At 36.4% G+C, this 11946-nt stretch overlaps 1 non-coding gene across 1 annotated transcript; it reads left to right on the plus strand.

Annotated features, from left to right (window-relative positions):
• The first annotated feature begins 1490 nt into the window (after positions 1-1490).
• Positions 1491-1562, plus strand: Trnae-cuc. Its single transcript has one exon. It is a non-coding gene; the product is annotated as a tRNA-Glu (tRNA).
• Positions 1563-11946: the final 10384 nt, after the last annotated feature.

The raw sequence follows: 11946 nt of genomic DNA on the forward strand, positions 1-11946 counted from the left end.
AATCCAGTACCTACAAAGGACCAAACAAAAGTTATATTTAAAATAAATTTTTACTTGTACACTAGGTAAGCTATGTACCAACAAATTTTATCTTCTCTATAATAATTTGCATATAAATATATTTTGACATTATTTATTTACCTTCGTATTGTTTTATTCTTCTTCTTCTTCACTCCTGCTACTCCTCCGAGGAGTCTTTGGCTTACAACTGGCGCTTTCATCCTACTTTGTCGGCATCCACCAAGTTGAGCCCTGTTCACGACTTCCCTTTCTCTTGGGCCTGACTGACTATGGACCGCTTCCAATGGAACATCCCTGGGGTTTCCATTCTAGGGCCTCTTTTGGGATAACAGGTACCTACTCACAACGCCATTTTCGCTATTGTTTTATGCTGCATCAAAAATATATGAAACAGTATTAATGTGACAGTGTACCTACCACGAACTTGTTTTCCAATGATTTTGGGATTCAAAATGTATTTATATAATTTGACACTATATCCCATTCCACGGGGAAAGACATCTGACGGAACCCTTATTATATTCGAATAGGGGTAGGTAGTTTAGTTTGTATCACATGTCTTTCCCCGTGGAATGAAACATAATTACTTGATAAATGTTATTTTTTATGACTTCGCGATAACCCCCCAGTACCTAAATCTCGCTGTCACTCATCGCTAGCACCGCGGCCGACGCGCTGGCACATCCAGCGCTGCTGTAAATATTGCTATGTCAAGATGCTTTATACGAGCCTATTTATCAGCGCAACACAACACGAACACAATCAACGCGTAACACCGCTCCGCTGTTGCACGTGGCATTTGTCAGTTACAGCTCGTGTTTCACGGTTAAAGATGTGTTTCAACGGAGGATTGTAAGTATTGGCGTACAAATTCATACAGGATTGATTTCGGAATTGTTCTCTCTAGACTATACAGCATGTGCCAACGCCCCTGTGTTTCTACTTCTACCGATCAATTATTTTTATGGTAATTACGCTCACATCAAAACCTGTCGCATCAAAAAACTCTATTGTCTCTCTTCGACAAAGGCTTATTCATTGCGACCACCTTTTAAGGAGAAACAAAGGTCCGCAGCAGGGATAAACATCGGGAGACGTCGTCTATCAGACGTCGGCAACCAACGACGGACGTCTGTCGATTGACGTTGATCGACAGCCAACGCCGACAAGCTTGTCGGCCAAGAATGTCGGCATTGTCGGCGAACGGAGACATGCTAATGACACTGCTTTCCATATAATAAGTCGCATATTTACATAAGTGGATGGAACTGTTTTGAATTTTATATCAAAAAAATCGGATTCCTTTTTAGTTGCATCAAATAACGTATAATTGGACCTGGATTCCTTCGGCCATCTAATGAGCGTTTAATAATAGCACACAGTGATAGAAATAGCATGCACGCTAACAATTTGGGTTAACATCTGCTTGAAATCGCAATTTAATTGCAGTTTACCGACGCTAACGTATCTCCGATATGGTCTAGTGGCTAGGATACCTGGCTCTCACCCAGGAGGCTCGGGTTCGATTCCCGGTATCGGAATATTTTTTATTTTTATTTTTACAGAGTATGAATTATTTAATATTTTGGGAAGTAAATATAAATGCTCTTTTATATAATATGAAATGCAGTAAGTACAGGTATGTATTAAGACACAATGGAAAAAAAAACATGAACTAAGAAGGTAGGTATCTAGTAGTACCTACTACCTACCTGCTTAATCTTAAATTAAAATAGTAACTGCAAGATTAAGGACATGGGTACCTACAGGTTATCGAGGGTATTTGTTTGTACCATCCTGTATATTGGAAATCTTCTCTATATTATTTTGAATCAGCAATTGCGACTGCCGTCATGCAATTTTGATCCCAATCGCATATTCCATGAATGTTACATTTCTGCGTTGTAAAGTACCCACTGCTGCATCTGCAGTAGGATTTAAATTTGAAATGCGATTTGCATGAGGGCCGACTCCGGTGACTGTCGTCGATTGACATATATCGCTTAGGATCAGGTTGCAGGCTCTTACAAATGATGTCTGGCCTGACAGATACATATAAAATTCATGATACGGGCAGACTGTATAATTCCGCAATGAAAATTGTTAAAATCCGTATAAAACCCTCAATTTTTTGCGTGTCTGAGTCGCTTTTTTGGACGCGGACGTAAACTTTGTTTTGATTTTAGATCCAGATATAAAACAGAATATCGATTGATTTGTATCAATGTGATCAAGCGCTATTTCAGGTTATTCTATTATTTTAATAATTTTCTTCTTTGGTAAACATAATTTATTTTTATAGTATCAAAAATCATCTAGGGGATGTTTTATGTTATGTACATTTTCTTAGAGTCCTTCCCACGGGTTTGTCCTCAGCCTACCTCTGTCTTCACAAACACGTATTATGTAAGCACCTTAACAATGTATGTTGTTCATAATTATGACGAAGCTACAACACAATCTCAATTGTCAGCGTTAGCATCGTTCAAGCAAACCTTTATCCGCAGTGTCAATTCTATCAGCTCCAGATCCGGTTTCCATCTTCACAACAAAGGTTTCGGCTAAAGGATGCAGAGTCGCCCCTTCCTTATATTACCACATTTCTGCCTCTTGGTTGTTTACACAGCGGTCAAATTTCATCTCTAGCGGGCCCTTTGTCGACTGTTTTGTATTATTTTCATTATGCCCAGACAGAAGGGAATCTGTGTTATTGTTATTCCATCGTTGAGGTGTGGCAGCCGTTTTTTGTTTGCTCTTCGCCGTAATTTATTTGATGCTTTTTTGTTTCGGATCTACGTAACGTATAATCCGCTCACTGTCAAGAAGTGCCGCTGATGAGGAATAAAAATAAGAGTCATGGCTACTGGAGTCGAAAGAGTTGCTATTTAATAACATAGTTTTAATACTTCACAACGATGGATACAAATTGAACTAATATTAAAACATGAAAGAAATTCTTAAGTAATACCTACCTAATTTAAAAAAATATATAATTATAGAATATTAGGATGTTTAAATTTTACAAAAAAATAAATAATAAAAAAAAAAACATTTTAATAATGTCAGTTTAGTATATTATTTCGTAATACCCATCCCCTACAGATGTTCAAAAACTATTGTTCTACTAGATCTACTCCACGTCATTCTTTGGTCCGTGATATCTGACTCGGCAGCTACCGGTTTTTATTCTCTGATTGACGTCTGTCGGCTTCTTCTCTACCATTTGAATGCAGTCTCCATCACCATCCTTAAACGAATCGACATAAAGTTCACTTTCAATTACTTTAACGACATTCATATGTTGGTATTTAAATGCAGCGGCGCCGGGTCCAAACGAACGGATCTCGAATATCATCTTATCCATTACTAGTCGTATTCCATTCAGTTTCAATAATAATCAAGCCTTTATTGCTGTGTTAGTGTCTAAGCAAGCAATTTTGACAGTCATCTTGTTGATGGAGAGCTTTTTTGAAAGGCACTAAATAAAGAAAACATTTTACTTTTACGGCAGAACTCGTTTTTACCAGTAATGGTTTTATGATTAATCTGTTTAAAATGCTTGTTTTCATTAGGTATTTTTTACCTAACTGATTTTTATTATACATAATTTTATTAAATACAAAATAAATACAAATCCACAAAATTAGAAGAGTATTTTTGATAAACAAAGGGAATTACCCCAGAACCCACTTTACGGTTAAGACTGCTTGAATTTATTACAGAGCAGAATTATTCAAAGACAAAGAGGTGTGTTTTAAAGGCGAAGACAAATTGTTATAGTGCCACAAACTTATCTGTTCCGGTGAGAGCGAACTAAATTGGTCCATATAATCTATGTCAATATGAAATTCATTAGTACAGTAAGTAATGAGGTATGGACCAATTTAGTTCGCTCTCACCGGAACAGATAAGTTTGTGGCACTATAGAAGGCATTGTGAAGCCAAATAAGCTGGAGAACAAATGAACGAGACGGATGAGCGAGTGAACGAAATGAATGGTACAAGTAAATGAAGGTGATCAGTCATACTTGATCGATGGTAATGAATCGCACTTTCATGAACTTCTGCGGTGTGACGTGATTTATTGACGCGCCGCTGTAATCAGTGGACGTTGAAGTTGGATTGTGTGATACACTTGGCAAAATATGTGTTATTGTAATTGAAGATAGGGGAACTTTAAGAAACAAACTAGGTACTTATTAACATTTATGTCTAACTATGTAATACCTAATCAGCTTTTTGCGACTTATTAAAATGCCATTGACTTACTTACTCCACCAACATTAAACTAAACAGTAACAATTTTCTAAATCCCAATACTAAGGTAGATTCTCAAACTTTCTTTACTTAAAAGCGTCTATCCGTTTTCCCAATTTTTTTGCAACCCCAACCAGCTCGCGAACAAAGCCATGACGAATGGTGTTAAGGCTCCATACATCTTCTCGTCGGCTGCGAAGGCTCTAATGGCGGGTAATTAGTGCCGTTTATTGCAGCCACCGAGCCTCTTTGTCGAGTTACACCAACAGATATAACAATGGAGATGAAACGGCTGAGGATGAAGCTGAGATTGTGCGCCATTAGATGTTGATTGTTTTAAGCTGAGGAAAGCAGGTGAGGGAGTTAAAGACAAATTGTGTGAGGAACTCATTACTCATTTCATTCATTCAAAGGTTCGATTGTTTGTGGATAAATTTAATGTAGGTTGCGGTTGCGAATAGGTTTTGTACACACGGCAACGTTAAATGGTTGGCAGGGCACACTAACGTAGGTAGTGTATGTGTGTGTCGGCGACGTCGACGTAATTATTTAGTTCTGGGCAACCCACACACGGATATTGTAAGCATGTAGTTGTGCCAGTGACAATGATTCATTGTTTTTATGATATGAAGCAAAATTTTGCAAGACATTGTAATAGATTGAATGGCTCAGTTGCTATGATACAAGACTTACAATAATCGGTTTGGTGGTTCAAATCCCACTGCACTTACAATATACCTTTTTTGTTTTTTTTTTATAGATTTAATTTATTTTTTAAGATGGTTAATAATAGTATTGTAGTATATTATACGAATAAAAGCAACACAGAAAGTAAATGAAACAAGTTATTAAGTGTTAAAATTACCAAATTTATTCTTGCCGTAACATAAACATTAAAGATGTTACGTTTTTGTTGTTTTTCGTTTTAAAACATAGTTGTAGTTTATATTAATAAGGAAAATTTTCAATTAGCAGTTTTAAATCATAATAAACATCAGAAAAGGATGGACTGGCTGGTTTACTAAAGTAAATAGGCAAGTCATTAGTTATATGAATCAACATGTTAATTAGCTAGAAATAAGATAACTTATTCCAACCTCAGTAACAATAACATCATTAACACATTGGCTTACCCATAATTGTAAATAATAATAAGCATTTAACAAAAAAACTAAAATCTTATACAAATGGAAAAATAAAAATTAGTGAGCTAACCCCAATAACTATAATTTTCGCCACTTTTTCGCCATAATATCTTATGTCCATCCTTGTCTGACTTAAAGGACTTTTCATCACTAAATATCACCACATTGTTGCACCAATCAAAGTTTAAAATAGTCAGTCGCAAAACGCACTCTGTTTCGACGATGCTGATCGGTTAGAGCAATATTCTTCGTCGGCCTCCGACACCGCAACCCAGCAGCACGCAAGTGAACCCGTACGGTTAGTAGGGATAGATTATGTGTTGTGGCCGTAGAACGGGTGCTGCAGAACGGATCAACGCTATGTGCAGCTACGATTTCTCGATGGCGTAGTGATGTATCCGTATAGACGACTATTGTCTACATGTCTCGAATCTGCGTATCGGAGAACCCATAATTGAACAGTTCTCCTCTGCAAACATAAAAAAAAACAAATACTTGGCTTATACAAATACAAATATTCTAACAGTAAATAAAATATTTGCAATTCTATGTTACTTACCGTTAAACGTCTTGCGATTTCACTAATTGTAATGTTTTGTTCATATAAATACGATTATCTCCGCCTTTTTGAACATGGTTAAGTAACTTTCCATAGTGACTGCGAAGAGTAATTAATTAAATTTGCAAATCACAAAGTGAATCACTTTGCAGACGCAGAGGTGAATTGTCACTAAAACTAAAAACAAATTTCGTTTATTCATATTGTATGAGGGTAGAATGGTTTTAATTCTCAAATGAAGAACGAATCATATATTTTTGGCGAAGAGAAATAGCCGACAGCTATGCAGCTTGTAGTCATTGGTCAGTTTCAAATATATTAATTTTATACTCAACAGCATTTAAATTTACGCAAAATTTGAATTAAGTTAAATAAAAATAACCATCCGTGGACTCGAACTCACGACCTATATTTCATTAGTCTAACATTCTACCAATGAGCTACGAAGTGTATGGACACAGGCAGTGAAATTTTGCTTCACATCAATTTTATAACTATTTCACTAACACTACCGGTTGATATTCTTATGTCACAGCTGGTATACGGGCGTTTGCCTACGCGCAAACTCGTTTGTGCTGTTGTGTGTGTGTGTGTGTGGTTTGTTACTGGTGTGTAAACCGATTTCTGCGTTTATGCACACATAGACAACGTTAGTGTGCACACATACACTACATTAGTGTGCCCTGCCAACCATTTGAAGTTGCCGTGTGTACATAGTTTATTAATTTTTCTTTCTTTTGCGATACACTATAGCTCTGGCCTAGAGACGAAGACAGTCATCTTTATGAAAAGCCGATTCATACATTATTAGTGATGCCTCCGTTTCGACACAGTTCTGGCGTAGTCTTATTCAAATGTTAACGAGTATAAAATCAAATCATTGATGTAGGTACCTATCTGTTGTAATTAATTTGTAACATTTTGACACTACTGACATCGTCGAAAGTTTCTATGCGTAGTTAGCAATAGTGTAACCGATTATAATAAAGAGGCACAATTCCAACCCTCACCAAAATTATTATTTTTAGTACTTATTTATTTAAATCCACGCCAAAACCGAGATACCGTAACAAAAACGTTAACGTTCCAAGATATATTTACAAGCCTCAAAATAAACTGTTACACTAGATATTTATTTTGTTTGCTAAAATGGTAACTTTGGGCGCCAAAAGATATTTTTCTAACATACCTAAGAACATATACACTAAAAACAACTGTTCCAAATTAGTTTAGTATGTATGACCAAATTATCGTTAGTTAATTGATTAATATTTCTCATTGATAAATTGTAGGTACTAATATGTTTTAAGGATACCATTCTTTACACTGACAAGACAAAGGATAGGTTTACTGCAATAAAACGAACGTTAATGCTATTAATCTTGCTAAAAGATAGTGAAGATATTATTCGCAGAAATTACGACTGTAGCCTTAGGCGTTAATATAAGGGCCTTTTGTAAAACAGTAGTGTTATTACTAGCATGTTAGACCTATATCTATACATAATTATAATTATATATATAATAATTATAATAGCTTTTTTGTAATAATTACATAAGTATGACGCCACTGAATCACTGTTAAGACCTTCATAAGAGGTGCGGTATTTTTTATGAAAATCGGCTAAGCAATGCAAAAGTTATGCTACTTTTAGTGTTTTTCGGGGGTTTTTAACGTTGATTAGGTTAACTAATTATTATCTACATACTTTAGTATTAAGTATTTTATTTTTTAAGATTCCTATGCAGGCAAAATAGGCATACCTACTACTACGTATTTAATTATAAATATCCTTTCGGAAGTCTTATTCAATTAATCATTAGAACCAAAGATATCCGATGAAGTAATCAAAACGGCAAACCAGGCGGCCCCTATGAAGCGGGCACACACCGAGTGATATTAATCTCTAAGCATCCACGTCTATCAAATTACGCTTTTCACGAAACTAAAAAAAGCTCTGTTAAAATCTGCCGCCACCGCGGCGGGCGGGCGCACCCATGCGTCATAATTTTGACAGGATCTGACAGATCGCTTGACAGGTCGCCGGCCCGATGACACTGGCCGGATTACACGCCGTGATGGATTAATTCCTGAGCCGAGTATCAAATGGAATTATTCGGTTTAATAGACCGCGAGTTAATTCTATCGGAACAGTTTATAATGAGGTGCGTGAGTTCCATGCTTATCGCACGACTTTGTTCTCAATGTGTAGGTAGCTGCTAGTTATTTTACAGATTAAAGTTTTATTTATATTTTAACACAAATAATATTATAATATGAAATATAAGTTTTGTATAAAATGTTCCTGTGATTTTTACCGTTCTGAATAGTTTTGAATTTCAAATCATTGACTAAAAGAATTTAAAAACCACCGACGGATTCTTTTGATCGGAAAAGAGTATCCAAATACCATCCATTATTCATCGACTCCACTTTCTTGCGACTCGATCTCGATGCAGTTGGAACTTGGAACCACTTCATAGCCATTTACGCTCTTTATAAAGCTTGATTTACAGATCTTTAACAACTCTAATGGTAACGATAATTGTTTAATGTTTATAAATGTAAGGTGAAAATGTCTTGTGACAGTTGTAGGTTTTTATACTTCTCTGGCTTTTAAAATGAACCTATACGTTCACACCTTGACGCATATGAAAGTGAAATAAGAAGACTGTCTCGTAAATTTTCTCACTTAAATATCCGTGAAATAACATGAAAGCAATAAAAATGCAATAATCCTGTCGCTGTATTTTAGGAGCACTAGAAGTATCCCACCTCCTCCGGGAACTTAGTAATTATGCCGGACCATTCGATTAAAGTGTGGCGAATCTTGCTGTAACACTAAAGGAAACGGTGACCGTGGCAGGGTGCTAACTGCTCGTATGCGTGCACACGATATCCACCTCTAAGCTTTGCATGTTAGAGGTTAAATCCGGCAATTTCGGTGACATGCTGAGGAGATTTTCGAAGTGAGTGCCGGCGCGACGCTTGAATGCACATTTTGCACGTTGATTGGCATTTAGCCGCGTGAAAAGCAACACCTCCCCGACCTCGCCTTGTCGTTTGATTGATTGTATAATTAATTTCATTTCAAGTGCAGACTGTCGTCCAATACCGGCTGTATAACCTGTCAATTAATAAGACATTTCTTTGATAAGGGTAAAGCGGTACCGGTTAAACTAAAAACGTCTACTCGAATCATAAAAGGCAGTCCACTTGCAACTTATGATTGCTTGCCGTTATGTTATTATGTTACGAGTAATGTTAATGAATCGAGTGAGACATTGTAACAACTTTTCAGAAGTGCTTAAGTATAAGTTTGGCAAGAATAAATGAAACGGATTAACATGAAAACTTTTTAACGGTGACATAATTTTGTTTAAAAATATAAGTACATATTTTAATTTTAAATATTCTTTACTATAAATTTACTGAATATCTACCTATAAATAGAAGAACTAATAATATAGTTTTGTTAGCACTTATACTATGGAAGAACCTTAAATAGTTTAAATTATGAATTAGGTAGTACGGTAAGGAAAAATACTAAAGTCTAGGTACATAAAATCGAAAATAAAAGAATCCCCTAATCATTTAGTCATATGTCATATATCACAAAAATAGCGTCACACTAGCTACGTCGATTAACCTTTTAAATTACCTCATTTACACCACACTGCAAAGCCTTCAGAAACCTAGACTATTCAAAAATATAAATTGGCTGGTGGATTATATGACATAATTCCGACGTTGTCGCCGCGCGGCCGCAATCTGTCACGCGGCGTGTCACGCGGCCTGTCACGCCGCTTGTCACACCGAACTGTCAAACTGACGGCTGCTAGCCGCCGCCATTACGCTGGCATTCTTTGTAAATACATTACGTGGGATGTAATTGGGCCTTGTGAGCGATGTTGGATTGCTTGCGGCCTGTTTTCTTGTTTCATCCGTTTCATATTTTCTGTAGAAAGGGTTGCGTAATAAGGGTCTTGAAAGACTTTAAAAAACGTGATCACGTTTTAGTTTAATTTTACAAGTTAATGATATTGACAGAGGTATTTTTGTTTATATCAATCAAGTACTCATAAAAAATTGATGTACTTATTTATCTAATATTCATCGTACAAAACAACAGTAACAAACAAAACAAATATATAATTCTAGCACTCATTACATTAGCCGTTCCAAAATCCGTCCGAATACAACAGATATTTTTGACTAGCGCATATCAAAACCACGACACACCCAGTCCATGTCACTGACAGAAATGAACTTCACACATTTTCCGAAACACCCAGACGCGCAAGCTTTTGCCTGTCACACGGCGCGCCGCATCACGCCTGTCAGAGCACGGGACGCGAGCTGTCATGCTGCCTTCATTCCACTGCGTAGCGCAACCAACCCTTCTATGCATACACTCTGAATCTTAACACAACCCACCAAAAACGCTATTTGAACAAAAAACAACTCTGCGAAATTGGTCATTCCGTTTGTTGCGTGATCCACAAATTAGGGGATGAGTGTTAATTTATTTATTAACGTTGAATGCTAATTTGTATAATAAGAGCTCTGTTTAATTATTGCGTTGAAATAATGAAATGGAGTCGGCAATTACGGGTGAGTTAGTGCATGTTTTCAAGTTCCGGTTCTATTTAAAATATTTTAATTTGTTCTAGTATAATTTGTTACAGTTCAGGCGCGTGAACACAAGAAAAAAGAAAGTATCATTTCATAATCTTGTAGATAATGGATAACAAACATACTGTCTTATTCATCATGCAATCGTAATACTAGATCATTTATATTGTTACCATTGCTTTTATAATCCATCGTGAGGAATGTTTGAATTTTTTCGGATTTTACAGGTACCTACTTTAAATTTTTGACCAATAGCATTGCATCTCCATAGCATCCTCGGAATGCTTACGCTATAAATATAAGGTATATACCAATAATCACCATTTGGAAACTTCCAAGGAATGCAAGAACATTTAGTCATCAGCCATCAGTTTACTTTATCATCGTCACAGACCGAATAGGTACCTTAGACAGGGCAAACAGCTGGTAATGATTTTATTGGATGTTGAAGAACATAGTGGAACAGTAGGTATGTACACATAAATAAAGGTAATGATTGTTTCGAATTTGACCTAATTCAAAGAATCTATTCTCTATACTTCTAAGGTTCATAATCAGTTAAGCCTACGTCAACATTCACCATGTGCAAGCGCAGATATTGGGAACAGCAACTTTCAATAAACCTTTCTAGAGTAGATTTATTACGAAGGAAACTACCTCCGAAGCCTAGGTAGGTACCTCACAAAGACAAGTCGTAAAGCAATATGAGGAATCGCGATTAATCCTTCAACCACATACATACGTTGTACATTGTACAGACGGCCACAAGAAAATATGGTAGAGGTAATTCAAAAATTGTAAAGCCTATATAGGGAGACTGGGTTCCGCTCATCTCGCATAATCTTTATTGACCAAAACTCATTTCGCATAACTCGTAAGGTCTAAACTTTTTTGGCCGAACCATCACTTTGCCAAGACTTATGTGGCATAAGGCTCGTTTCGTCTAAAACTCTTTAGGCACAATCTTTAAACACCTAAGTTTCGTTTGCTCAAATTTATGTTCGTCTATACCTATGTATAATCTTGTTTCTCGTAATGTTATCTTAATAAATAATATATTAAGTATGTAGTAAATGTACAAATTGTGGTATTTTTCTCCTACATCCCGAAAATCACGATATTGTATGATCAAAAAATCGAAAGTTAACGACCAATATAATTATTACAAACCCCATGAGATCGAAACCAAAAAATAGGTGCGACGACGAGCAAAGCGAGGAGGAGCGTGTAAGGTGCACATGTTCATCAAAACCAAAGCGGAGCGTTTTCCAAACAGCGGAAACAATACAAGGCACCAGTTTGCGCTATGTAGGGAAACGCTCCGTCAAA

This window comes from Plutella xylostella, chromosome 9 (assembly GCF_932276165.1).
Source record: "Plutella xylostella chromosome 9, ilPluXylo3.1, whole genome shotgun sequence".
In the NCBI taxonomy this organism is placed as follows: domain Eukaryota; kingdom Metazoa; phylum Arthropoda; class Insecta; order Lepidoptera; family Plutellidae; genus Plutella; species Plutella xylostella.